We start from the raw sequence: 27,735 nt of genomic DNA on the forward strand, positions 1-27,735 counted from the left end.
TATGGCATAACTACAAAAAGGATACCATGCTTGGCATAAACTACACGTTGGTACCCCGCGACTTTGTTTCCATATAAAATTCTGAAAAATGCATATTTTTCAATGAAACTATACAGAAGTACATTTTTGAGGGTGTAGATTACAATTATGTTGATAAAATTTAGAGAAAAAAAGTTTGAGTTTCAGATCGTTCTCTCCTTCCCCGACTTTATCAGCAATTTTCGAAATTAAAACAACTTTCACTTGTTTCTAGATATAGTCTTGAAGCATTAACAACAGGTAATCTACACTCACGAAAGCGTATTTTTGCAAAATGCCATTTCAAAACCTGCATTTTAAAGAAAGTTATGAGGAAACAAAGTTGGGACAGGATTAGAATGACCTGAAACCAAAAGAAAAAAATATCAAATATCAGCTTGTCCGCAATCGACACCCTCAAAAATGTATCTTTGCAAAGTTTCGTTAAAAAGTGTGCATTTTTCAGAAAATTGCAATGAAACAAAATTAGTTGGTGGGGCACCAAATTGCAGTTATGCCTATTTTTTACGTCGCAAAGTGAAATTCATATTTTGATGTAATTAAAAAAAAATTATACTTCGGTATTTTTGTTTGACAATTAGCTATACAGAATTTTGCCTCATGTGTCGTTAATATACCATTCATCATAGTTGACAATTTACATCAGTTGATAACATGATTGATAAAATGATTTTATCGGCCCAAATTTTCTCTCCAGGTTACGTGTTGCTTCTGTTAACTTATCCACAGCTACCTGCTATTATCTTAATCTAATTTTTTCCCATGTGAAATTCACCATCAATTTTACTTCACAGTGTCCATTTTTTTCTGTTTTCTCTTCTAAAATCACATAAACAGAATTAAGTTTATAATTTGTTTGTTTTTTTTCGAACTTTTCTGTTAGCAGAGTATTACATAAATTAGCGTATTTCATTTATTTGTGTATTAACATATTTTGTGTTTTATATTTCATAAAATCGTTAGTATATTACATAAAATTATTGGTATCTTAGGATATTTAATAAGTGTATATCTAATTAAAATTTTCTTTCCAGGGGCAAATTTTTTAAATTATTTTCCTTCGTATTTGAGATATTTTGGACAATATTGACCTTAAAACGTTACGAAATAGATGGTGGCGGTAATGTTAATAAATTCAAATTTGGCATAAGAGCATTTTTGAAGGGGATTAGGGTATTGTGAGTTGCATCGATCACTGCCTTCGTATTTACTTATCAAGTAGAGTCAATTTGAACTGATACCCTAAAGAAAAACAACATTAGCTCTCTACTGCCTGCTACCCCACCTGTTTTCCCTTTAACTTTGTCACATTGTCCCCTTAGCTAGTAAGTCTACAGACAACAATATCGATCCGCAAAGTTAAAAAGCCGAGTTCTTAGATTAACACAGGTGTCACCATCAAAATATTCAATAATTAATTCTTTTGCTTTAGTAGAATTTTTTTTTCTGAAAAGAAATATAATTGATATAATTGACTGGCGATCTAACTAATGGTTTTAGTAAAAGGAATTAAAGTAAATAAATTTTTAGAAACTTATAGTGTGAATGAAAACAACAAGTTTTCATTGTCCATCACCTTCGTACTTACCTACCGAAAAAAGTTAATGCCCTTGTTTCGTTGAAGTTTAATTAATTGCTATAGCCAAGCTTAGGGATTTTAATTAGTTAATTGTAACTAAGTAAATTTGTTATTCGAAAGAATACCATGCTGTTTGTAACGAAAGAATTCCATAAATTTATAGAATTGGTTGTTTTTCAAAATAGTTTCTGTCAACTTTTTTAAATGTACTAAAATCTTCTGTTCAACAGTTAGAAAAAAACAAACAAACAAAGAATAGTCAGTTAAACGGAAAACGAAATGCAGTGGAATTACATCCACACGTTCATAAATACATTGAAATACGATTACTAATGTTCGTTATTAACACAAAATACCATGTATATGGTGACCATCTATGTTGAGAAAAAAATTGCTTTAATAATTTTTCGAGTATATAAATTGATGAGAAAAGTTTGTATGTGTATGTTCAATATACAGTAGAAGCAAATAAAACTCTCGAAAGTGTAATTAACACAACTTTAAATTGGAACCTTTGATATTCCTTTAATTTGTTAATCACATTTGTTAGTAAAAACAAAAACCACAAAAAAATAAACAGGTAAGTATCTTTGAAGCTGCGGAGATATGGTGATTGATTTTGGGGTTAATATAAAGATCTTCACTCGGGAACCAAAAAAAAAAATAATAATAAACCAGACTGGTGGGTGTTAACAAGTATGTAGAAAACGAATATGAAAAAAAAAAAAAATGCGCACTGACTACCCTGGGGGTGAGGAGGGGACTTTCAGAAAATTCACAAGATCCGATTTTTCCGTCATAACTTCCGGTAAAATGGATATATATTGATTTTTTTTACGGAATCCCACGCTTTTGGTTATGGAGGATCCGATTCTGAAAACAAAAAAAAAAAGAATTCAAAAATCGCATTTTCAAAATTTCAACCTCTCCCACCCTCATTTTTCACTGAAAAATGAAGTGGATAAAGGTATGATGAATGAGGGGTGGGGAGATGAATTGAAATTTTGAAATGCGATTTTTGAAATTTTTTTTTCAGAATCGGATCCTTCAACCAAAAACGTGGAAATCCGTAATAAAAATCAATAAATGTCCATTTTACTGAAAGTTATGACGGAAAAATCGGATCTTGTGAATTTTCCGAAAGTCCCCTCCTCACTCCCAGGGCCGTCAGCGCACATTGTTTTTATTTTTGTTTTTCATATTCGTTTTCTACATACTTGTTAAGACCCACCTGGCTGGTGAAGATCTTTATATTGACCGATTTTGGTGCATTAGTTGAAGATAAACCGCCGCACTATTTTATCATAAATAAAATCGGTGGAGGTAAAGATCATGAACCGCATCCCCTTCTTTTTTGTTTTTGTTTTTACAGGAACACATTATATCGAAGGCGGAGATTCCGAATCTGCAAAAAAAAATTTGCATTTCAAAATTTAAATTCCCCACCAATTTCTTTAATTTTCACTTTTTAAAAAAAACTTTTTTTTTTGGCGAAATACGTAGAAAAATACGGAGATTATGATTCTAAAAAAAAAAAATAATCTTTGTAAAATTTCAGTCCCCCCCCCCCCCAATAATAATAATAAATAAACACCCCTCCCCTCCACCCTATGACAAGTAGTGAAATTAAAGTGTTTTCTCTACTAATGTTTCACGCATGCATAGAATTATAAAATAGCAGACGCAAAAAGTATCTAAACAGAAAACCTGATATGCTACAAACACGTTTTCAAAATTTTAATACGAATTTCCAAAGAAAAAATTGAGGGGTGTGGGGCGTTTATTTATTTATTTTTTTCTTGAAAAATTGAAATTTTACAATTTCTTTTTTTCTTCGCAAACAAAAGTTGTTTTTTTTTAAGTGAAAATTTAAGAAATTGGGGGAGGGCGATTTAAATTTTGAAATGCAAATTTTTTGCAGATTCGGAATCTTTACCCTAAAAAAAAGAAGAAAAAAAGGGGGTGCAGTCCATGATCTTTACCTCTGCCAGAAAATCTTGGATAAATGTTGACATTATTACCCGGAAACGAAATAAAAAAAGAAAATAGTGCAACGGATGTAAAAAAAAAAAAAAGGTGTAGAAAACAAATATGAAAACAAACATGCGCGGAAAATAACGGGTGAGGAGTTTTTCCCTCATAACTTTGAGGAAAATATTTTTTTTTGTTTTTTTTTTTTGAATGAAATTTTATATAAATACCTTTCAAACGGCATACATTACAGTTATAACGAAATTTGTGGGTAAAATCTTTTCCAAAGGAGTGGGGAGAGGACTTCGGAAAAAGATCCAATTTTTTCCCTCATAACTTTAAGGAAAATGGATATCTTTTAATGAAATTGCATATAAATACCTTTCAAATGACATGCATTACGGATGCCTAATGTGCTGTAAACCCCTTATTTTTGTTTGGAAAAGGGGGGGGGCAATAAATGCGTTTTTTTAAGGTGAGATGCAAAACTGCATTAGCCACTTTTCTTTATCCATATTTTAAGATAATATTTTGCAGAAATACGTTTTCTAGAGTGTGGATTACATTACATTGAAAATTCAAACAAGTTTGAAAAGAATAATAAGTGAAAATACTGAAGTTATAAAAATTAGTGGTACCAAAGTCTGAACAGGAGAGAGAAAGAATGATACAAAATCCTTACAAAAACCACATTAGTGTTTGTGTGTGTGAAGCAAGTAAAATTATAGTATTAAAACAAAATATCTTTTACATACCTCTTAAAAATCACTGGATATATTAATCCCAGATTGCAGATTGTGGCATATTAGATTACTGTAATTAATTCATCGGTGTTAGCTAAAATGTTTTATTAGTTTCCAGTGTTGTTAATAGTTCTATTATTGTCGGTCATTATTCACTTGGCAATTCTGTGTTTTCTACCAGAGCCGGATTCAAACCATGGGGGTCCCAGGGCACTTCAAATTCGGTGGGCAGCTTATACACAAGAATTAAAGTCTTAAAAAATTACAAAATTTAAATCTCAAAACCCATCTAGTTCAATTAACTGAATTTGGTGAGTTAGCAGTGTTTAAATAAATGACTGAAAATGTCACTTCATAGATACACTTTTGCAAAATTCAAATTTCGTTTTTCACACATAACACTTGTGATGCTTGACTTTTCCAAGGAAGGAAGAGTGGGGTAAGATTTTTCTCCTTTTAATGTGAGTTACATGTTTCAGAATGTACAATAAGATGAAATGAAAGAAAATTATGAAAAAGAAAAAAAAAATCATTTTTGTGGTTGTTGCTGTTCCAAAGATATGATGAGTGTGTGTAAGAGAGAAAGAGAAAGAGAGAGGGGAGATACCAACATTTAAAAACAGGAATTAAAAAAATTCTTTTTTTAAAACGGCTTCCCTTGATTGTTTTGCAGTTCGTGAAAAAAACAAAAAAAAACAGGACACCCCAACAAAAACAAGAAAATTCAAACAGCTATTTCCAAAAGTTGGCTTTTGCAATTTCCAGTAAGAGTAAGCAGGGCACAATGAGTAATATTTACTGCATTTTTGACTTCGAAGAAAATATATTTTTTTACAAATGTCCACTGCCTTGCCAAAACTATATCAGTGAAATAAAGATCTTCTCTAAACGCAGTAGAACCTATAACATTCAGAACACTATTTCAGAAAATTATCACTGTTCTCTTTGAGCATATAAAAGACAAATTTAGGCGGGGCAAAATGGGTAAGACAAAATAAGGTAAATATGTCCTTCCATTTCTCCAGAATTAAATTTGTAAAAAGAGTCATACACATAAACATCGATCCTGAGACATCAAAAATGTAACAAAATTTTAAATATCTTGGTCAAGCTGACTCTCTCCCTAATTTGTTGGGCTATGACCAACAAATTAGGGAGAGAGAGTCAGCTTAGATGAGATGCAGTTGGGGTTCGTTCCAGGGAAAAGCACCACTGATGCTATATTTCTCGTAAGACAGCTGCAGGAGAAATATCTAGCCAAAGATAAACCTCTGTACCTGGCTTTCGTTGACATGGAGAAAGCCTTTGACAGGGTCCCCCACTCCCTTATCTGGTGGTCAATGAGGAAACTAGGGATAGATGAGTGGTTAGTGAGAGCTGTGCAAGCCATGTACAGGGACGCTGTCAGTAAGGTGAAGGTTGGCAATGAGTACAGTGAAAAATTCCAGGTAGAGGTAGGGGTCCACCAAGGTTCCGTCCTCAGCCCCCTCCTATTTATCATAGTCCTCCAGGCAATAACACAGGAATTCAAGACGGAATGCCCCTGAGAGCTCCACTATGCTGATGACCTTACCCTAATTGCTGAGTCACTACCAAAACTAGAGAAGTTTCAGGTGTGGAAGCAAGGACTAGAATCGAAGTGCCTTAGAGTCAACCTAGCTAAAACCAAAGTCCTAATACGTAGGAAGGTAGACAAGACACAAACCCCTTCAGGTAGATGGCCCTGCTCGATATGCAGAAAAGGCGTAGGTAGAAACTCCATAAGATGTACTCAGTGTAAGCTATGGACACATAAGAGGTGCAGCAATATCAAAGGCAGGTTAACTAGGAAGTTAGTTTTTGTATGTGGCAGATGTTCAGGTGCAATAAACACTGTAAACAAACAGGAAACAACTTCTGTCTCATTCCAGGGAGAAAAACTAGAGATAGTTGATAGCTTCCGCTCCCTAGGTGACCAAGTTTGTAGCAGGAGACTGTGCGCTGAAAGTGTAGCTGCTAGAATAAGAATAGCCTGGGCAAAGTTTAGAGAGCTCTTACCTCTGCTGGTGACAAAGGGTCTCTCACTCAGAGTAAAAGCAGACAGTATGACACATGCGTACGAACAGCCATGCTACATGGCAGTGAAACATGGGCCGTGACTGCTGAGGACATGTGTAAGCTCGCAAGAAACGAAGCCAGTATGCTCCGATGGATGTGTAATGTCAGTGTGCATACTAGACAGAGTGTAAGTACCTTGAGAAAAAAGTTAGACCTAAGAAGCATCAGTTGTGGTGTGCAAGAGAGACAACTGCGCTGGTATGGACATGTGGCAAGAATGGATGAGGATAGCTGTGTGAAAAAGTGCCACACCCTAGCAGTTGAGGGAACCTGTGGAAGAGGTAGACCCAGGAAGACCTGGGACGAAGTGGTGAAGCACGACCTTCAAACTTTAGGCCTCACCGAGGCAATGACTTATGACTAGGACCTTTGGAAATAAGCAGTACATGAGAAGACCTGGCAAGCCAAGTGAGAGCATAAGCTGTGACCTCTGCCAGAAGTGTGGCCAGCTCAATTATTCATATCTTTACTTCATTAGACACTAAACTCTGCTTGCAAAGACCTGTTGAGGCAAATAAATTTGAAATCTAAAATCGAAATCGAGCCGAATCCGACGACTGGCACCCATGCCAACCTCTCCTTCATTGGACACTAAACTCTGCTTGCAAAGACCTGTTGGGGCAAGTGAAATCGAAATCGAAATTGAACCATATTTGATGACTGGCACCTGCGCCAGTGGAGCACTAACAGCACTGTCTGAGCGTGTTCATTGCCAGAGCAGCTGTCTGGCCTCCATGCTAGTGGCCCGTAAATAGCACCATTTGAGCGTAATCGTTACCAGCGTCGCCTTCTAGCACTTGTGCTGGTGGCATGTTAGAAAATCATTCGAGCGAGGTCGTTGCCAGTGCCGCTGGACTGGCTCCTGTGCAGGTGGCACGTAAAAAACACCTTTTGAGCGAGGCCATTGCCAGTACCGTGTGACTGGCCCTCGTGTCGGTGGCACGAAAAAGCACCCACTACACTCTCAGAGTAGTTGGCGTTAGGAAGGGCATCCAGCTGTAGAAACTCTGCCAGATCAGATTGGAGCCTTGTGCAGCCTTCTGGCATGCCAGTCCTCAGTCAAATCATCCAACCCATGCTAGCATGGAAAGCGGACGTTAAACGATGATGATGATGAAATGAAAGAAAATTATGGAAAAATAGCACATGATATGAAATTAATGGAACTCAACTAAATCTAAAAACTCGACATAAAATATTCTTAAGAGCTTCTTCGTGAAAAATTATCCAGATATTTTATTAGCTATGTCAATTACAATCAGGTCAAATTTGAGGAAAAATTTCTTGAAAATATTACCTGTCACCTATGTTTCAAACTCTCAACTTCAACAGCAACTATGTAAACCAGGGGTTCTCAACCTTTTTTTTACCTGTGGACCCCTTTGATGCCTATTTCACTCCTGTAGACCCACCGTCACCACTACCATACCCATTCGATGTTTAAGAAAAATCATATTGTATATTCATAATTAAATATTATTAGGACTTCTATAAAAATTGTTAAAATATTCTGTGAACTGTAGACCTATAACTAATTTCTTAACAAGTAAATTCTATGGAAAATGAATGTTCACAAGTAAAATGAGTCATAAATATACAAGTATATATTTGTAAAAATCAGACAGTACTTTAGTGTTAATTTCTTTAATGCAAGTCTGGCAGTTGGTGCTGCTCTGCTAGTTTTAAAATATTCTATTCCAATGTTGACAATGATATTTGAAGATCACCTTTTTCTACAATGTCAATTTGATTACGAGCTTTTGACAATAAGTTAGTGACATGGCTGAAACCAGATTCAACAAGGTAAGATAAAGGAAAGGCAGTAAAGTACAACTGTGTTTCCTCACCAGAATAGTGGATACTTTGTAGCAGTGTCATTTCTTTTCCATACATTAATTATGTTCTCCATCTTTAAATCTTGCCTGAAATATTTCATCACTCTGCAATTCAATGAGATTCTCCTGCAAACAGATATCTACATCAGCAACATTAACTTCAAAAAGAAATGTCACCCAATGCAGTATATTTAACTTCAGCAGGTCGTTAAACTGGGCTTGCATATCATTATGCAAGTTTTTTAAATGTTCAGTATACAAGGTCATCATCATGCAGTTACTATTAACTGATTCCAAACGAGGAAATTGTAAAAATACACAACATACAATATTTATTTTCTAGAGCTGTACTTTCCATAGAAGAGCAGTAATAGCTCCTTTGGAGGATAGGAGATCAGAGTTTTCTCCTAAAAGCTGTTTGTTAATCAAATTAATTTTATCAAATATATCTGATAAATAAAATATATCACATTTAGTTGCAATCATTTGTTGGCTAAGATTGTTGCTAGCCAGGAATGAGACAATAGTGTACCAAAGTGCAAAAGAAAAGATGACACAGACAATTATCTTTTGATAACCATCTCATCTTTGTGTGGATTACAAAGCATTTAAACTCTTCATTATCTCTCTAGGTAGATTCATCAGGTTGAAAAGGAAATTTCTGTACTTGTAATTTGGCTACTAGTTGCTCTTCTACATCTTAGCCATTTCATCAATGCACTGTGTCACTGATAAGTTACTTAAAGGAATTTTACAAGTAATTTCATTAGCATTTTGTTTCATAAATGATAAAATTATGACAGATACCGTTGGCAAAATTCCTAACCTTTGCTATCATTTTAGAAATTTCATAGGATGCCAGTCAACCATTATCATTTTCACACAATTGATTACTAAATAACTGATTCACCATTTTTCTTGCTTGGAGTTCATTGTAGTTTTCTAAAATATTCTACTGGATTGTTTTACTTGTCTTTGAACTTGGTCTCTGAATAGATTTTAAGCTGAGCTGGCTTCATGCTATGATTTGACAGTACATCCATACATATGAGATACATTGGTTTCGCTTCATTTTGTGGCGATAGAATACAGCCATAAGACATATTCAATGGAAAACTGTCAGCATTTCTTCTTAGTTGGAGGGACAGAATTTTGATTTAAACACCCCATATAACCCCTTGTAACTTTTCTATTTTTTTGGAATTTTCAGAAAATTTTTGTGAATTTGTCTTCGACACATGGGAATTCAAAAGATTATGCAAATAAAATTTTTGTGTGATTTAGGTAATTTAGCCATTGTTTTAAGCACATCACACAACCACCTGATACCTTCCTCGTTTCTTTGTCACTATGATGTACTGATATTGTTCAAGAAGGGTCCATTGCTGGAATTTAAGCAAAAGTTCTGAATGTCTGTATTTTAAACTCTGATTTTTAAAAACAATTAAAAAGAAGTAGGAAATTTTAGGATTTTTAGGGTTTTAAAAAAACTTTTTTTTTTTTGCATTAAGTGTATGAATTCCAATGGATAAAACACAAATTCACAAAAATTTTCTGAAAATTCACAAAAATAAAAGCCACGACCACCTGCTACCTTCATTTTTACTCTTTGTTTTTTTTTTTTTTTTTAATTAGAGTTTAAAATATGGGTAGTCCGAATTTTAGGCTCAAATCCCACAACTAAATGTGTTTATGGTGAGAAAAATATTGAAAAATATTAAATACATGCCAGTGACAAAGAAATGAGGAAGGTGGTTGTGAGATGTACTAAAAATAACAGTTAAATCGCCCTTAAATCACACAATTTTTTTCACAATCATTTGAATTCTCATGTATAGAACACAAATTCACAAAAATTTTCTGAAAATTCCAAAACATTAAAAAAAGTTATATGCAATATTATATTTATTAGTAATGGATTAAAATAATTGTAAGTTTCTTTTCTTGGAACATATGTTAATATACTAGTTATAGAAGATATGAAAAAGTTCTTACCTTTATCCTAAAAAACTAACTCGGAGATCAGTCTTGCAAAAATATGTTGAAATCAACTTGTTGCTAAGAACTGAAATATTTCTTGTGTGATTAATATGGACCTCATCATTTCTCAGACAGAGTTGATGGAAAATTCAATCAGACAAGGGACTGGACTTCAACTTGTTCACAGTCTTGATAACTAACTGTAGCGCATCATTCAATCTACAGTTCATATTTTTTGCCACTAAATACTGCTGGTGTGCCAAGCAATGAACAGTTAGTATCTGGTGGGAAATTTCAGGCTTTAGGAGAAATGAAAGACCTCTGTATCTTCCTATCATCGAAGGGGCTCCATCAGATGCACAGGCAAGAATATTACTGAGTGGGATATTATGTTCAAAAAGGAAGGACTTGAGAGTGTGAAAAATAGTTGCACCTCTTGAATCAAGAGACAATTTCTCTGTGAACAGCATTTCATCACAAGGTTGAAGGTCTTCGCTGAAATACCGAACATATACCATCATCAAACATTGATTGTTCACAACAGTTGACTCATCCACTTGTATAGAAAATTCAGAATGCTGGAGAATATTAATGAGCTGATGTTTGACATTGTTGGCCATTTCATCGATGCTTTGAGAAATTGTGTTATCACTAAGTGGGATCTTCTTCATAATCTTATCAGGTTTTTTGTGCATAACAGTTGACAAAACCTCTTCGATAACTGTGCAGGGTCCACATTGAAAACTACTGGTCTAAAGCACAATTTTCCATGGCCCGTGAAAAACTGTATACCCTCAATTTACTGCATTTCATCTGTGGACCACCAGAAATTTTGCATGAACCCCTGATCTAAAGTATATTGACCAACTTTTACTCCCAACTACATAACCTATACTGAGCAAATTTTACTCCCAAAGATGATGCAATAGTACAAAATGAGAGAAAATAACAAGAAATCAGAAATTATTCATTATGACCCAGTTACTAATTTTGCCCCACTTCCATATAGTAATTCCATGTGTTTGGACAGAATGACGAAAAGTATACGAAGAAGAGGTTCCATTTAATGAAACATTTGAATATATATGCAATAATTCTAAAGCTGAAAAAGAGTGCTTTTAGCTGTTGAGAGATGTAATTTTATAATTAAAACTAAATTCATAAGCTTTCTTTATTATCTTGCGTCATAAAATAAGACAGCTAGAAGTAGAAGTGTGTGTGTGTGGCTTTAACTGCTGTTGGTCAAACCAATGTCAAGCTCAGTCATGTATTGAAAGAAGGAATTTGGCCTAGAGACTTGTTCTGTTCTTTCCCCTTTTTCTCTGTTGTTCCAAAAGCAGCTACAATTCCCTTGGGAATTGTGCTTTGTTTTTTGAATTATTTGGTGTGTTAAAATCTTTTTTTTATCATAAAAAGAGGATCTGGATCTGTTCCCTCTTATGCACAGATTTTTGGAACAGATCCGAGGATCCATTACATTTTTTAAGAAGTCAAGATACCTTTATATATTGAAAGAGAGCCTCTCGTGCTTGATTGCTGGGAAGTGGGGGGGGGGGGACCTGTATTGAGTATTACATACCCTTCTTAGCAGGGGCCCACGGTACTTTTTGGTTATCTCACCCCATTAAAAATTTGGGTTATCTCCCCCTACCGTTTTATGGAAAATATTGGTACTTTTGTTATCTCCTCCAACTAAAAAAATTGTTTACTCCTCAATAAAACAAAAATGAAAAAATTAATAAACAAGAAAACTGAAAAGATTAAACATCTTACTGAATCTGATAATATTTTTATAACAAATCATAGCATGCCTATCGAGGAGGCCAAACGTCAAACAATGTGTTGAAGTATTGAATCAAAAGGATCTAACCCTTTTAATTCAATCTCTTGTTGCCACATAAACTCAGTTTTTTAATGGGGGTGAGATAACCAAAAAGTACCGGGCCCACAATATCTAGATGTCTGTGGCAATTGCCCCCCTCTGGGCCCCTATAAATCCGACCCTGTTTTCTACCCATTAACATTTAAAAACATTTCATTTGTATTATGATCCCCACTCCTCTCATATGTCTCTCTCCCTATGCGTGCAAATACAAATTTCTCAACCTCCTAACTCATTTCCTTACACACACACACACACATGCTCTCTCTCTCTCTCTCTCTCTCTCTCTCTCTCTCTCTCTCTCTCTCTCTCTCTCTCACTCTCCCCTGTGACATTACAATGAGCAATAAATCTTCTGTGAATATATATACAGTTTCTTTTATGTTATTTTAAAATGTCAGAAACCAAAAAATTCTCCTGTCCACCACCAGCTCATTATGATGGATGTGTATGTGTGTGTGTGTGAATAATGGAATATCCCATAATTTACAAAAAAAAAAAAATCAATGGAAAGATAACGCGTCCAATTTGTTTGTATTTGCATGGGTGTGCAAAAAGATGTCTTTTTAAGTGATCTTGAAAGGTTTTCCACGTCTAACCAAGTCTTTTTTTAAAGCGTTCTAAACGTAACCATCTTGTCTTTTTTTTTTTTTAAGCCAAAATATTCCTCATGTCACACAACCACTTTTGAAGGACACTTTGGTATCTGGGATACACTATGTCCAAAAAATGAAAAATGGATTGGGTGAAATGCCTTTGATTATTAGTCCATTGGCTCAGAGCTGACCTGGGGCTAAACAACAATAGCAACTGGGGTTTAACTTGTGTGTGTGTGTAATGCTAGAAATACCAACTACATTCCTTGTTGAAATCAATAGAAATATTCTTTCTAATTTTGGTACAAAGCCAGCAATTACATTGACTCAATAAGTACTTATTTTATCGACCCCCAAAAGGGTGAAAGGCAAAGTCAACCTTCATGGAATTTGAACTCAACTTAAAGAACTGAAAAAAATGTCGCTAATGATTCTGATAGCTCATCATCCTAAATTATGAGAATAATTTCTAATTTTGACACAATAGCAGCAATTTTGGGGGGAAGATCATTTAAAATAAGGACAGAAAAAAATAAAAAGATTGCAATGGTCATGGGTAAAACTTTTTGATCATAGGTCAGCAGGAGCAGAGCTGATCTGGGGCTAAACAGCAATAGCAACTAGCAAAACTGTTCCTTGCCAATAAAAAAATCTTCTATGCAGTCATTCAGTCTACTAAAAATAACAGCCAAAATGATCATTGAACTGCCTGGGATCATAGAGGTCTGCTGAATCCAGGCTGACCACAGGTGAAACTCACAACTATTACAGATTACTGTTCTGTCCAAGTGGAAATTTATGTCTAGAGTGAGTGATCATATAGAAGGATTTCTCATTAGATGAGTTTGCTATTAATTATTATTGTTGTTTAGCAGACATAAGGTCAAACACACTCCACTCATGACCATCCCACTATATTTTTCATTCAACTGTACTATGTTGAAATGTATGTTACATCTTAATCAAAATAATGTTTGATTTTCAAAATTTTTATGAATTAATTTAGCAACAAACTACGTGTAAGATGGGAATGTAATTATTTCCAACTATATACACATATATGTGGAGGCGCAATGGCCTGGTGGTTAGGGCAGTGGACTCGCGGTCATAGGATCGTGGTTTTGATTCCCAGACCGGGCGTTGTGAGTGTTTATTGAGCGAAAACACCTAAAGCTCCACAAGGCTCCGGCAGGGAATGGTGGCGAACCCTGCTGTACTCTTTCTCTCACTCTTTCTTCCTGTTTCTGTTGTACCTGTAATTCAAGGGGCCAGCCTTGTCACACTGTGTCACTCTGAATCTCTCTGAGAACTACGTTAAGGGTATACGTGTCTGTGGAGTGCTCAGCCACTTGCACGTTAATTTCACGAGCAGGCTGTTCCGTTGATCGGATCAACTGGAACCCTCGACGTTGTAAGCGACGGAGTGCCAACAACAACAACGTACACATATATGCACACATATACATGAGTCTGTTACTAGTTGTTATTGTTGATTAGCCTCTGTTCAGCTCTAATCCAGCAGATCTGTGTTGAAAGATATGCTCCACCCATGACCATCCCCAAGCTACATCTACCAATGTGCTATTTTTCAAAAACAAAAAGTGTATGGTGTGACGTGAGAAAGATTTTGGTTTAAAAAATTTGATATGGTCATGACTGGGAAGATCTTAAAAATTAGCATTTAAAAACACGTTTTTGTGCATTTATGCACACACAGATGAATTGGATATGTTGCATTCCATTTTGAAAATATTTTATTTTAGTTATTAAACGATGAGATATCCAAATTACATGATGAATAAGTTGCAAATTTATGTTTTTGGCAACAAGTTTTCTTTTGACACATTTAATTATGTATCTAGCTATGGTTGAATCTTCAAGCTTGTTGTGTCACATTATGTGTTATAACCATTTATTCATTGTCTTAAGGCTTCACTTAAAACATGTTAGGTCAGGATGAATCTTTTCTGCTGGAATTTGAAGAAAACATTGAAGTCAACTTGTACAAACAGAAATTAGCTTTGAAAATGAACACTTCAAAATTATGTTAAATTTTAAGTGTTTCCTTCTCTACAGGCAAAGACTTTTACATGAAGGTGTTAACCCTTTTGTTATCATATTTCTGATGAAAAATGGTAATGAAAGTCTTTGTTTCAATTAATTTTGAAAATATTGAAGAATTTTGTAAAGTAATTTTGTCATTATTAAGCTGTTGTATAGAACATGAAATTTTCGGTGGAAAGTTTTAATTTAGATCACTTTAAACCAAGTAGCTTATATCACAGAACTGAATGGTGGTTTTAATGCAGGTCAGTACCAAAAGGGGCTATAAGTCTGAAGCTCCTTCTTATCACCATGATTCTATATGCCAACAAACATAAGTTTGAGCTGAAGCTATTTTTAGTCTCACTACTTTAGATACAAAATCTGTAGAGTACTGGACAAATTGTCTTATAGTAGTTAATGATATTTCTTTACTTTTTTTTTGTGTTAAAAATTCTGTCTCGGTTGACTCTACTCTTTGTCCTTCTGGGGTCAATGAAATAAGTATCAGTCGGGTACTGTGTTGATAAAATTGATATTACTTCCCTCCAAAATATGTGTCTTAGTGTCCCTATCATTGCACTGAGCTTAGTGGTTGCTGTCTAGTTACTTGAAAGTTATGCATTGTTCATCATCTACATTACCAAACTGCAGACATTTCATAGGATGGATCCTACAAACTCTATGGAAAATCTTAGTTCTGAGCAGATTAGATTACTTTGGTCTCCTAACTCATTCAGTCTCATACAAGAATTTTAAGGGTTACAAAGAATGTTCACCAGTAAAATTTGGTTGAAAGCCTTAATTATTGTGAATGTCTGAAAGTTCTGCAACTCTACTCTCTTGAACACTGAAGAAAGAGATATACTATCATACATGTATGGAAAATCCTGTAGGGGCATGTTCCAAACTTAGGCATTGCAGAGAATTTTAATGCATGAACTGCTAGATACTGTCATCTTCCAAATATACCACCTTCAAAATCACAAGTATGTCCTCAACTGTTCAACTGCCTACCTAAAGAATTCATAAATACAACAGGAACCTCTATTGAAACATTCAAAAATACATTGAATAAACTTCTAATGATGGTGCTGAACCAGCAATTTACGGACATGCTCAGGGAAGATCAACAGCTACAAACTCAATCATAGATCACCTTCCAGCCATAAAACAACAAAACTGACAGAAAATAAATTAAAGCAGTGCTCTAGCATGGTCACAGTCCTACCACTGGATCCGTTAAAAGAATAAGAATCTAAGTGTGGTATCTTCACGTTTCCTAATTAAATTTAAATTCAGCTCAAGTTGAAAATCAATAAGTAGATAAAGCATTGGCTCTTTGAAAATCTTCAAAATGCCAGAATTTGCAAGAACAACACAATTAAGTACATGACATATGGTAAAAGAATCTACTACAGCAGGCATTATGTTATGCCTCCTGGTCTTTTGCCATTAGTATGAGACAAACTGACTAGTTCTAGAACTGTCGAAACATTAAGACTACTGCTTCCTTTATTATTCTATTGATCTCGGTCTGTTGCAGAAACTTGCTGTTGTTAAGCAGCAGGAAAGTCTAATTTAATCTCAAGAAGTCTGTGAACTTCCTCAATGACATTTGCACAGAGTACAAATATTGGTACCTACTCTCAACACTACTGCCATTTGTAATTCATAGCTGCTTAATAAGTTGCCAACAATTGCAATTGGCAGAGTGTTGATCCATACAGTCAAATGTTTGCCCTGTGCAGCTACTATACAAGCTTGTGTCTGTTGATTACAGTATGTTAACAAACCATCAAATTTAGCTCTTAATGAATCAGCTTCTCACTCCTGTTGTCAAGTCTTATTTGAAGGCACCTCTTTGTTTATGTTTGCTCAGTCTGTTAAAACCACCAGTATCTCCCTGAAAGAACTAGAAAGGGGAGGATGTTATTTATTTGAGATGAAGATGGTTGGGAGGGTGTCATGAAACAAGGCAATGGAGGTTTTTAACAGCTGTTAAATCAGTTTAACACAGTCGTAAAGCGTATTGTGTCCTAATGAGCTTAATCTTTTTATTTACCATGTTTGTGTTAAATTACATTACCTTAATTTCAATTAATTTTAAAGATAATGAAGAATTTATTGGATGAACTTCATCATTATTAAAACCAATCTTTGGAACATTTAACATGAAATTTTGATGGCAAATTTTATTTAATTAGATCACTTGAAAACAGGAAGTTTGTATTATAGACCCAGGGGCAGTCTTGGGTGGGTGGTATTAGAAATGTTAAAATAGTGGAAATATCACAAGCCATTATATTACATGCCTTTTGGTCTGACTATAATATCTCAGCAGTCTACTTTCTGTTTAACCATTTAGCATTTAAATTATTCTGTCAAATGTAATGCTTATTTATTCACTTTGTTTTGAATTAATCTTATATTGTCTTGTTGCTTCAAAGTTAATATAATGTGATTGTTTATTTTTAGATTGACATTGTAGATTAGTTGTGAGTGGCCTGATCTGGCTGTTTTGAACATAAAACAGGTAGACTGTTTTGGCTGGATATGGCTGGTTTAAATGCTAAAGGGTTAATTTCCAGTTGTAACTACTTTGTTGCATATCTTCTGCTTTCTAAATGAAAAGGCATGGGTATCTCAACTCCCTTTTCATATTTTTCTGCAGATAAAGAGCTGCTATGATTATTGAGATAATTTTTGCAAATCAGAACAGCTTACTTCTCTGGGAGATGTTTTCTCTTTATCTAATTATACATTTATTTGGGAAACTATTCTGATGTAACCTTGTTTAACTGCAGTAATAAAACTGTCTGGTGGCACAAAGAGGTGCAGTTTGTGTGTCACAAGGAGAGTGGTGGAGGGGTATTGCTAGATTTATAACAGCTTTTTTAGACTAGAGTTATGAATTTTAAACTATGACTTTCTTCTAAGTTGGTTAACTTTTTTGATACAAGTCAGCTTAGCTAACTGTAAGCTGTTAAGTGTCTGCTAGTAAAACTGTCACCCTGCTATCATTTGCTATATACACACCCAGTTTTTGTTTTGCTTTCTGCACTGACATAGATTAGATTTATTTTTTAGTCTTATGTTCCACCCACTACTGACAAGATTTATACAAAACTAATTATGACTATTGCTTCCTAAGACACAATGCCAATTTTGTAAGGTGGGTGGGTATTGTATAGTCTGAAGTCAGACCTATGATCACAGTCATCATTATTTTCTTGTCTTTTTATGTGCAGCTGCCTTGTCCAATATATCATCTCTTTACTTAGATGGTAGGTACGTGATTTACAGGAGATTTAGCTGTTTATGTAACGGCTTGAACAACCACACAGAGAAAGAATCCCTATTGGTTTCTAATGGAAGGAAATATTTGGAGGATGTATAAAGTTGATTAAATCATCATCACTATTGAGGCAGTGAAAGATAGATAGACTCTAGTGTCATTATCTGAATCCAGAAAAAATGAGATACAAAACCTGCTAAAAAAAAGTGTCTATTCAATTTGAATTATGTGTGTGTCTATACAGAAATGTCTTCAGATTTGCTTGGAGAGAAAATACAATCATGTAAAAGTCATGTCTTTCTTAACTCATTTGATACTAACCCACTCAGACTACCACTGGTTCTAGGTACAAACTTTCTGTTTTAATGTGATCTAAATTGAAGTACATTCTTCTGTGTTGTTTTCCTGTGAAGAGCGTTTTCTTTTACATTGACTGGCTAGACTATTGCAAAACCTGCAAGTTTTCAGTAATCTTATTCAGGATAGAAATTTATCTCTCATCTGCTTCATGCCATGAAAATAAAGCTAAAGTACCGGTTCTCAGAGAAGTTGAGTTTTAAAAGAATTTACTTTATTTATGACCATGAAATTGTTCCATCTGTATTAATTTATAAAATTACACTAATTATACAAGGAATATAACATAATGTAAGCTCATTAACTTGAAGAATCCAACAATTTCTGAGAAAAAAATATCAAAATCTCTTGACATCAAAAATCTGAAATGGATCTTTTTAGAACTATATTTGCATTTATTGAAGCAAACACATCCCTACTTCTGATACAAACTATCACTAACACTACAACACCTTTCCCCTTCATTTTCTAACTATTGATTTCTTTCCCTTATTATTGGATAAGTTTGTTGAGTTGCATGATGTATTTTCATTCACACCCAATTACTCAACACATATTGTTAATTTTGTTAAATATAGATCTTTTGGAAGAGATGGACGTCAGTTGATTGAAGTGTGTGTGTGTGTGTGTGTGTGTGTGTGTGTGTGTGTGTGTGTGTGTGCATATTCACCAGCATAGAATAGAATGAGCTCAATCAATGCTGATGATAATAATTACAAATTTACATATCTATCTACACGAAGAAATTATCGAAATACAGGCATGGCTATATGGTTAAGAAGCTTACTCCCCAACCATGTAGTCTTAGCTTCAGTTCCACTGCATAATACTTTTGGGCAAGTGTCTTCTACTGTTGCCTCAGACTGACCAAAGCCTTTTGAGTGTATTTAGTCGACAGAAACTGAAAGAAGCTTTTTCATCTTTAACTCCTTCTGGATTGGAAATTTATCCTGAGATAGACTACTTTATTACTTAACCCATTAGCATTCAGATTTCTCTGTCAAATGTAATGCTTATTTATTCACATTGATTTGAATTAGTCTTGCACTACCTTGTAGCTTTGAGATTTCAGTGATGTGATAATATTGTAGGGTAAGTGTGAGAGGCCAGATCTGACTGGTTTGAAGATAAAACAGATAGATTACTTTGACTGGATATGGCTGGTTTAAATGCTAAAGGGTTAATTAATAACCTTTATTATCCCAAGGGCAGAAGGAATCTGTCAAAGCCTATGAAATTAGGAGCTCAAGTCTGTTTTTATAAAACTTAGATATTGATGAAATTTCAGCTTCACTGAATTAAAGGGTTTCTGTTTTCTCTAAGTGTTAAAAGTAATCCCTCATAATTTAAATTCTAAAAATCACTTAAATTTGTTCATCAATTTGAAACTTGTTGCTTTTGTTGTGTTATGTTTCAGTTGTAGAGCTTATTCATTACTTTCTAAGCTGTAGTCTGTTTAGCTAAAAAAAGAAAATATACTTTCACATGATGGTTAAACTGGTTAGTATCAGCAAAGGTTTTTTAAAACACTAGCTCCAACATTCTATAAGTAAATATCTAATAAACATACGTGTTCAATTTTCAAGTTAATTAAATATATTTGTTTGATAGTCAAAGAATATTAATAAAAGTATTGTTTATCTTTAGATCTTAAAACCATTTTGTTATTGTTTATTTATTATTATATTTCCTTCAGGGAATACATATTAAATACTATTACTCTCAATAATTCTTTCTACTATAGGTACAAGGACTGAAATTTGGGGTGGGGGCTAGTCAATTTCATTAACCCCAGTGCTTAACTGATACTTATTTCATCAACCCTGAAAGGATGGAAGGCAAAGTCGACCTTGGTGAATTTGAACTCAGAACATAAAGACAGACAAAATGCTACCAAGATTTAGCCCAATGTGCTAACAATTCTACCAGCTCGCTGTCATAATAATAATAATAATAATAATAATAATAATAATAATAATCTTTTCTACTATAAGCACAAGGCCTGAAATTTTGGAGGAGGGAGATAGTTGATTGCATCAACCTCAGTTCATAACTGGTACTTATTTCATTGACTTTGAAGGGATGAAAGGCAAAGTCAACCTCGGCGGAATCTGAACTCCCAAAAAATAGCCCACATCCTAATTCAATAATACAACCCAAATAAAACAATCCACAAATACAAGACACTCTATACAGTAAATAAAATAAACAACATGTACTCTATAGGCATCAACAGAACACAACTAGCATTATACACACAGCACAGTACAAACACTAATAGAACAAAAGACTGAAGCTAAGCCCCATAACAAAACAAACTGATGCAATACAATACCAAGAAGAATTTTTATCCCCCCCCCCCCAAAAAAGCAAGGATACACCTCAGCAACAAGGTGTAGTAGGTCATGCAGTAGAAATTTGTCTGAAACTATCAAATGTCGAATAATAATAATAATCATTTCTACTATAGGCACAAAGCCTGAAATTTTGGGGAGGGGGGATGGTTAATTACCTCAACCCCTGTGTTTCACTGGTACTTAATTTATTGACCCTTGATGGCATTTGGACTCAGAACATAAAGACAGACAAAATACTGCAATGCATATTGCCTGGTGTGCTAATGATTCTGTCATAATGGCTTCCAGCATAGGTGCAATTATATCAACTTCAGTATATTCCTGGCACTTTATTTTATCAATCCCAAAGGATGAAAGACAAAATTAACTTCATCTGGATTTGAAATCAGAATATTTGGGGATGTAACTAAATACTATAAAGCATTTTTTAATCCGTCACTGTATGGTTTCTGCCACTAACCACCATATTAGAGTTTTAAAGTGGTAGAATGTAACACCCAACATACTGTAATTAAGTTTTTGTGTGTACTAGTACCACTGGGGTCAACATTGATCTTCATTCTTTTGGAGCAAGGGGTGAGTCATTTTATTGTAAAATAATTACTAGTCATATACGAGAGATGATTCAATCAAGTAAACCGCTTCACTTTAAATTTGTAGTCTACTTCCAGTGTGTGAAGTTATATATTAATGCAATAAGTACAAGTGTAGTTGTGTAGTTCAGAAGTTTTCTCCTCAACCAATTTGTTTTGGCTTCAGTGCCAATATGTGACACCTTGGGCAAGTGTCTTCTACTAAAAGCTCCAGGCCAACCAATGCCTTGTGAATGGATATGGTAGACAGAAGCTGGAAGAAGCCCATTAATATATATGTATGTATATATTTTATATATAGAAGATATGAGGAGTTTTCATCTGGATGACTCAAACTAATGAGTAAGTGTTTTGAGTGCTCAAATAGGTGTGTCATGTTTTACTATTTTGTACTGTTTTTACCATTTGTTATGTAGCTAAATTTTAGATTGAATTAAATGAAATTAAATGTCCTTGTTCCGCATTGCCTAATTGTTTGCCTTTCCTCACTACTTTAATGTTTATATATGTATGTATGTCATTATCATTATTTAATATCCATTTTCCATCTTGGCATGGGTTAGATGATTTGACTGGTAAGCTGGAGAGTGGCATCAAACTCTAGTCTGATTTGGCTTGGTTTCTACAGCAGGATGCCCTTCCCAATACCAACAACTCTAGAGTATACTGGGTGTTTTTTGTGTTACTGGCATAGGTACCTTTTATGTGGCACTGGCCATGACCATGATTTCACTTAGTTTGACATGTCTTCTGAAGCACAACAAAACACCAGAAGTCTTGGTCACTTGTCATTGCCTCCATGAGACACACAACAATCAAAGATCATATATCACCACTTTGTCCCACATCTTCTTGGGTCTGCCTCTTCCACAGGTTCCCTCTGCAATTATATATGTATGTATGTATGTATGTACATGTGTCATCATCGTAACATACTGTCAGACAGAGTTTATTGATGTAGATTTTCTATAGCCAGAAGCCTTTCCTGCTTCTAAGCAAGTTAATATTTCCCTATGTTTTCACAGAATATTGAAAATAAATAGTACTGCTTGTATGATCGTGACACTTATTTACAACTATCACTCAATGTCAAGACAAGGAGAAACACACACAAGCATACACACCCTCACAAACACATACATACACACACACACACACACATATATATATACACACACACACACACAACAGTTTTCTTTCAGTCTCTATCTACCAAATTTACTTGTGAGGCTTTAGTCAACCTAGGGCTATAGGAGAAGGCACTTGCCCAAGGTGCAGTGTAGTGGAACTGAAACTACGTTGTTTGAAAGCAAACTTCTTACTACATAGTCATGCCTGCACCTATATATATATATATATATATATATATATATATATATATATATATAAATATATATATGCAGAAATAGTCTAAGGAGAAAATTGTTTTCATAGACATTATGTGGGCTATGAAGGATGTCTTTGAATTGTTGGATGCATTTATTTCTCTATCATTATACTTCATCAATTACGAATAGCAAATCAGTCTTTCACAGCCTTATAAAACAGATGATCTTATATATATATATATATATATAAGAACAACAAATAGTACATTTGTTGATATGCATAAAACTTGGCCCAGCTGGATTGAATTAACTGGAGGTGCACAAAGCAGCACTTAGTGAAGTATATGTATGTACAGTCATCTATTGATTGTATTTTTCAATTATGTATTTCATTATCTGGTTCATTTATTTGTGTGCATATGTGTTGACACCCCTTCATATTGGCTGTATTCTTTTATCTGCTGTGATAGATATACTTCCTCTGGCTAAAAATAAGTTTAAGTACTAGTTACTCATTACCAGTTATATAGAATCAAAACGGACATTTGCTTATCATTGTATTGTTAATAATCTCAACACCACCGCTACCTTTTCTTTTACTTGGGGGTTTTTTTTTGTTGCTTTTTTTTTGTTAGTAAGTCTGTTATGTGACTTTTCTTGGTGCGTTTTGGCTCATCTGTCTGATTGTCACTGACTCTGTAGCATTATTAGTTTCTTAACTGTCCACTAGTTTATTTTCTATCTATCACAAGCATGGCTGAATGGTTAAACAAATTTGCTTTGCAATCATGAGGTTTCACGTTTGATCTCTACTGCATAGCTTTTCAATCAAGTGTCTTCTGCTTATAGCCTTAAATGAACTCAAGCCTTGTGAGTTAAACTGGGCAGACTGAAACTATGCAGAAGCTTATATGATGGGTTGTACCTGTGATGCAAAGGTTCACCCAGTTACACTGTATCATAGTGATTTTGCATGAAACAGAATTATGCTAAGGATACTGGAACTGTGGAACACTCTGCCACCACTGCCATGTTAATTTAATGAAAGAACAACTACACTCTCTCTGTTACCACATTGCCACACATTCCCTTCAAATAGCTAATTGCAGTTGGACAAAATCAGAGTTTTTCTTCTGTTTTGGTCGCAGTTTTCAAGTGAGATGGGTATTATTGATCCAATCAATTCTGTACATGCTTGGAGGGAATAATGGAAAATTTGGTCTCTACAGGATTTGACAGAAGCAAAACTCAATACTGTATTTAATATAAATACAAAGTCAGAGTATTTGAATTAGTGGAACCCTTTAATCCATAAAGATAATTTACCAAGGGTTCATTCTTCCGATTAACTGTTTGACTGAAGATAGCCCACAATGGAGTCTGTATAGTGATTTTGTATTGGGAATACCTGCAAAGGTGAAATTAGAAGACCAAGTTGATTGGGTAGTAAACAACTAGCAGGTAAATCAGTAGTTCATATCCTGTCAACAGCAGTGCATTGTATTCATGACTCAGATAAAGTTTTCTGGTTTTTATGCTAATGCTAGCATAAAATATATACAGAAAATGTTGATGTTCTAAAAATAGCTGATTGACAGAGAATGAAAAAAAGAACAAGAGAAGAGAACCAACCATATAACTAGAAAATTGTCAGAATGTGATGAATACTTGGAAATATATTCCTATTATTATTTTATTACATTACCCTCCCATCACAAAAAAAAAAAATGATTTTGGTGGCTGTGTGGTTAGGTGTTTGCTTTTTTACCACATGGTTCTGTGTTCAGTCCCACTGTGTAGTACCTTGGGCAAGTGTCTTCTACTATAGTGTTGGGCCAACTTAAGCCATGTGAGTGGATTTGGTAGATGAAAACTGAAAGAAGCCCATTATATATGTATGTGTGGCTTTGTGTCTATGTTTGTCTCCCACCCACTTGACAACTGGTATTAGTGTGGTTACAGCAGAAAAAGACCAAAATAATAAGTATCAGGCTTAAGATAAAAAAAAAAAGTACTGGGGTCGATTCGTTCAACTAAAACTCTTCAAGGCAATATCTCGGTTTGGCGATAGTCTAATGTCTGAAACAAGTAGAAGATAAAGATAAATTCTTTGAAAGAAAAGAAATATTAAGTCCAATACTAAGAAATAACAGACAACCATCCACCTTCTGTTTATACCCTACATTCTATCATATTTCTATAAGCATATGGATCCATAAACAGATGGATGATGGTGTGTGTGCGTGCGCGTGTGTGTTTATTTTTGTATTATAATAAAAATTGGCAGGTCTGCTGCTGAAATTGCCAATTGATGTTAATTAATATTTTAATCAACTTTACACTCTCTCTCTCTCTCACTTTTTTTTTCGTGCTATTTATGGAACCTATACTTTTGAAACTTGCTATGAGTTTATTACCTATATACACAAGTATTTATCAATTTAGTTAGTTAACTGATGTTTGTAGAGTTAAGAGTCTTATCTAAGAATAATATTTGAAGTGGAATATGAACTACTATTTACGCCTCTTATAAACATGGAGTTCTATATTCTCATTCTGAGTAAACTACCTGGTCACAGCTTGTTGCATTTTTTTTACACCTATTTATTTTTGTCTCCTGTTTTAATCTTGTATATTTGTTATAAAGTGAAATAATATATTGTTGACTTAAGCTTTAAAACAGTTGATTCAACTATCTTGATTGATCATCAGTGGTGTCAGATATATAATCTGGATTTTGATGATTATGCTGATTTTCCATGATCAATAAATATAAAGATGTTTATTTTCAGCTATCCTATGTGATAATTATTTTTTATATTTGTTTAGGATATTACAAAAGGAAAACAATATTGAATGTTCATCTGTAACTAAGGAGATAATACCATTGAAATATGTATAGATTTTTTTTCTTTTAGAGATTAATGCTGCCTAGGTGGACTGCATAGCAGTATTTTGAAACAAAGAATAACAAACAATGCAGCATGCTCTCTCAGTTCCCAGCTAGCTTGCTAATTCATCATTGGGGATTAGTTTTATCCTCCTAGCTGGTTTAACTCTTCGTTGTAGATAAGATCTAAGTGTACCAGATCTACATAAAGTTTTTGGTGCATCAGAATATTTCTTTTGAACATGTTTTTGAGTGGTTATCCCTTCTAATCGTGCTTTGGATTCCATTCATCATCATCTTCATCATCATCATCATTTAATGTCTATGTTCCATGCTAGTATAGGTTGGATGGTTTGACAGGATCCAATGGATCCAAGAACTGCATTATGATCCAGTGTCTACTTTGACATGGTTTCTATAACTGGATGCCCTCCTTAATGCCAGCCACTTTACAACATGCACTGTGTACTTTTTTCATGCCATCATTACTAGTGAGGTTGCCATGCAGCTTGCAAGACTACAAACCCTAAGTAAGGTGCTTTATCCCTTTAGCTTTCAGATTACTCTTTCAAATGCTTATTTATTCACATTGTTTTAATTTAATATGCATTAACTCATTTCTTTGAGATTTCAATGATGTGATTGTTTATATGTAGCAGGATATTGCAAGGTAGGCGAGAGGCCAGATCTGGCTGGTTTGAACATAAAACAGGAAGAATATTTTGGCCGGATATGGGTGGTTTAAATAAATGCTAAAGGGTTATGCTATGAGCTGAGGGGTTAAAGTATGAGAGAGGGCAGAGCAGAACAAATTTCTTGCTGTAGATGAGCTACATAACTACTCATATTTTAGAAAAGAGGGTGAGAGTGATGAAATAGAGATGGTAAAAAATTATAATAATAGATGAAAATAGTGAGGATGAAGTGTCTGGATGAATCCTCAAATTATGAATGAGTAGAGGTGAGCAGAAACAAAAGGACTGGGAGTGTAGGTGGGTAGAGATTGCAAATGTATGTAAGAAAGTAAGAAATGGAGAATAAGAGAAGGGGTGAATATAATGAGTGAAGAACAAGTGTCAAGGGATGATAGGTGGCTATGTAGGGAAAAGTAGGTGACAACTGTAGAGATTGGCTAGGGTTGCTTGAAAAGAGTGGTGTTAAGGTTTAGTAAAAGACAATACATCATAATCTTAGTTATGACACATTCTCTTTAATTAAGGTTTTGCTCTTCTATTCATTTCAGTCTGCTGGGTGTTTTTGTGGTTCTCATGCAATGGTAATATTTCTAAATGAATGTGTCAGTGTAAGAAAGGGTATGTCAATGTCAAACTCTGGTTGCTATTGTTTCACACCAGTTTTATTTCTAATCTTTTCTTAAATGGGTTAAACTGTACACTAAAAAGGCAGCCATGAGTTCAACTGTAAAATAATCCATATACAATGATATTCTAGCAATAAAGTCATTTCAGAAAAACTAAAGGGAGTGTAGTTTTGTTTTTAACATCTGAATTTAAGGTGACACCAATCTAGATATAAAATGGTATAAAAAAACATGATTGCTTGATACATGGTGTTTTAATAGTTTCAGATCTGTTACCCTATAAAGGTTTATTACTGTGACCTATTTTATTTCATGACTGTAGTATTGATAGTTATTAGTTTTTGTTGGACAGATTTTCTTTCAGTTTAGATAAAACTCTGTGTGTGTGTGCGTGTGTGTGTGTGTGTGTGTGTGTGTGTGTGTGTGTGTGTGTGTGTGTGTGTGTGTGTGTGTGAGAGAGAGAGAGAGAGAGAGAGAGAGAGAGGGAAAGAGAAAGTGAGTTGGTGTTTCCTTGTCTGGACATTGTATGACTACTGTAAATGAGTGTCACCATCATGCAGTGTCATTTGCTTCCAATCTTCCATAGGAACATATCTGTCCATGGGAAATATTACCTTACTTGGAAACAGGTGGGAGTTGGCGACACAAAGAACATTCTGTTGTATAATAGCCCATTATTTATATGCTATTATTTGTAGCTTCATTTGAACCATTCTTTATATATATATATATATATATATATATATATTTGACAGGAAGGACAACAAAAGAAAGAAAGAGACCTCGATATTATGCAAATAGAGGAATTTATCTGTAAAAATATGTG

The 27,735-nt window shown here is 34.5% G+C and overlaps 1 protein-coding gene across 1 annotated transcript in view; it reads left to right on the top strand.

Annotated features, from left to right (window-relative positions):
• The window catches only part of LOC106873835 (disks large homolog 5), a 191,427-nt gene that overhangs the window by 1,730 nt on the left and 161,962 nt on the right, over positions 1 to 27,735 (top strand). The window lies entirely within an intron of this gene.

This window comes from Octopus bimaculoides, chromosome 7 (genome assembly GCF_046866305.1).
Source record: "Octopus bimaculoides isolate indiv1 chromosome 7, ASM4686630v1, whole genome shotgun sequence".
NCBI classification, from domain to species: Eukaryota; Metazoa; Mollusca; class Cephalopoda; order Octopoda; family Octopodidae; genus Octopus; species Octopus bimaculoides.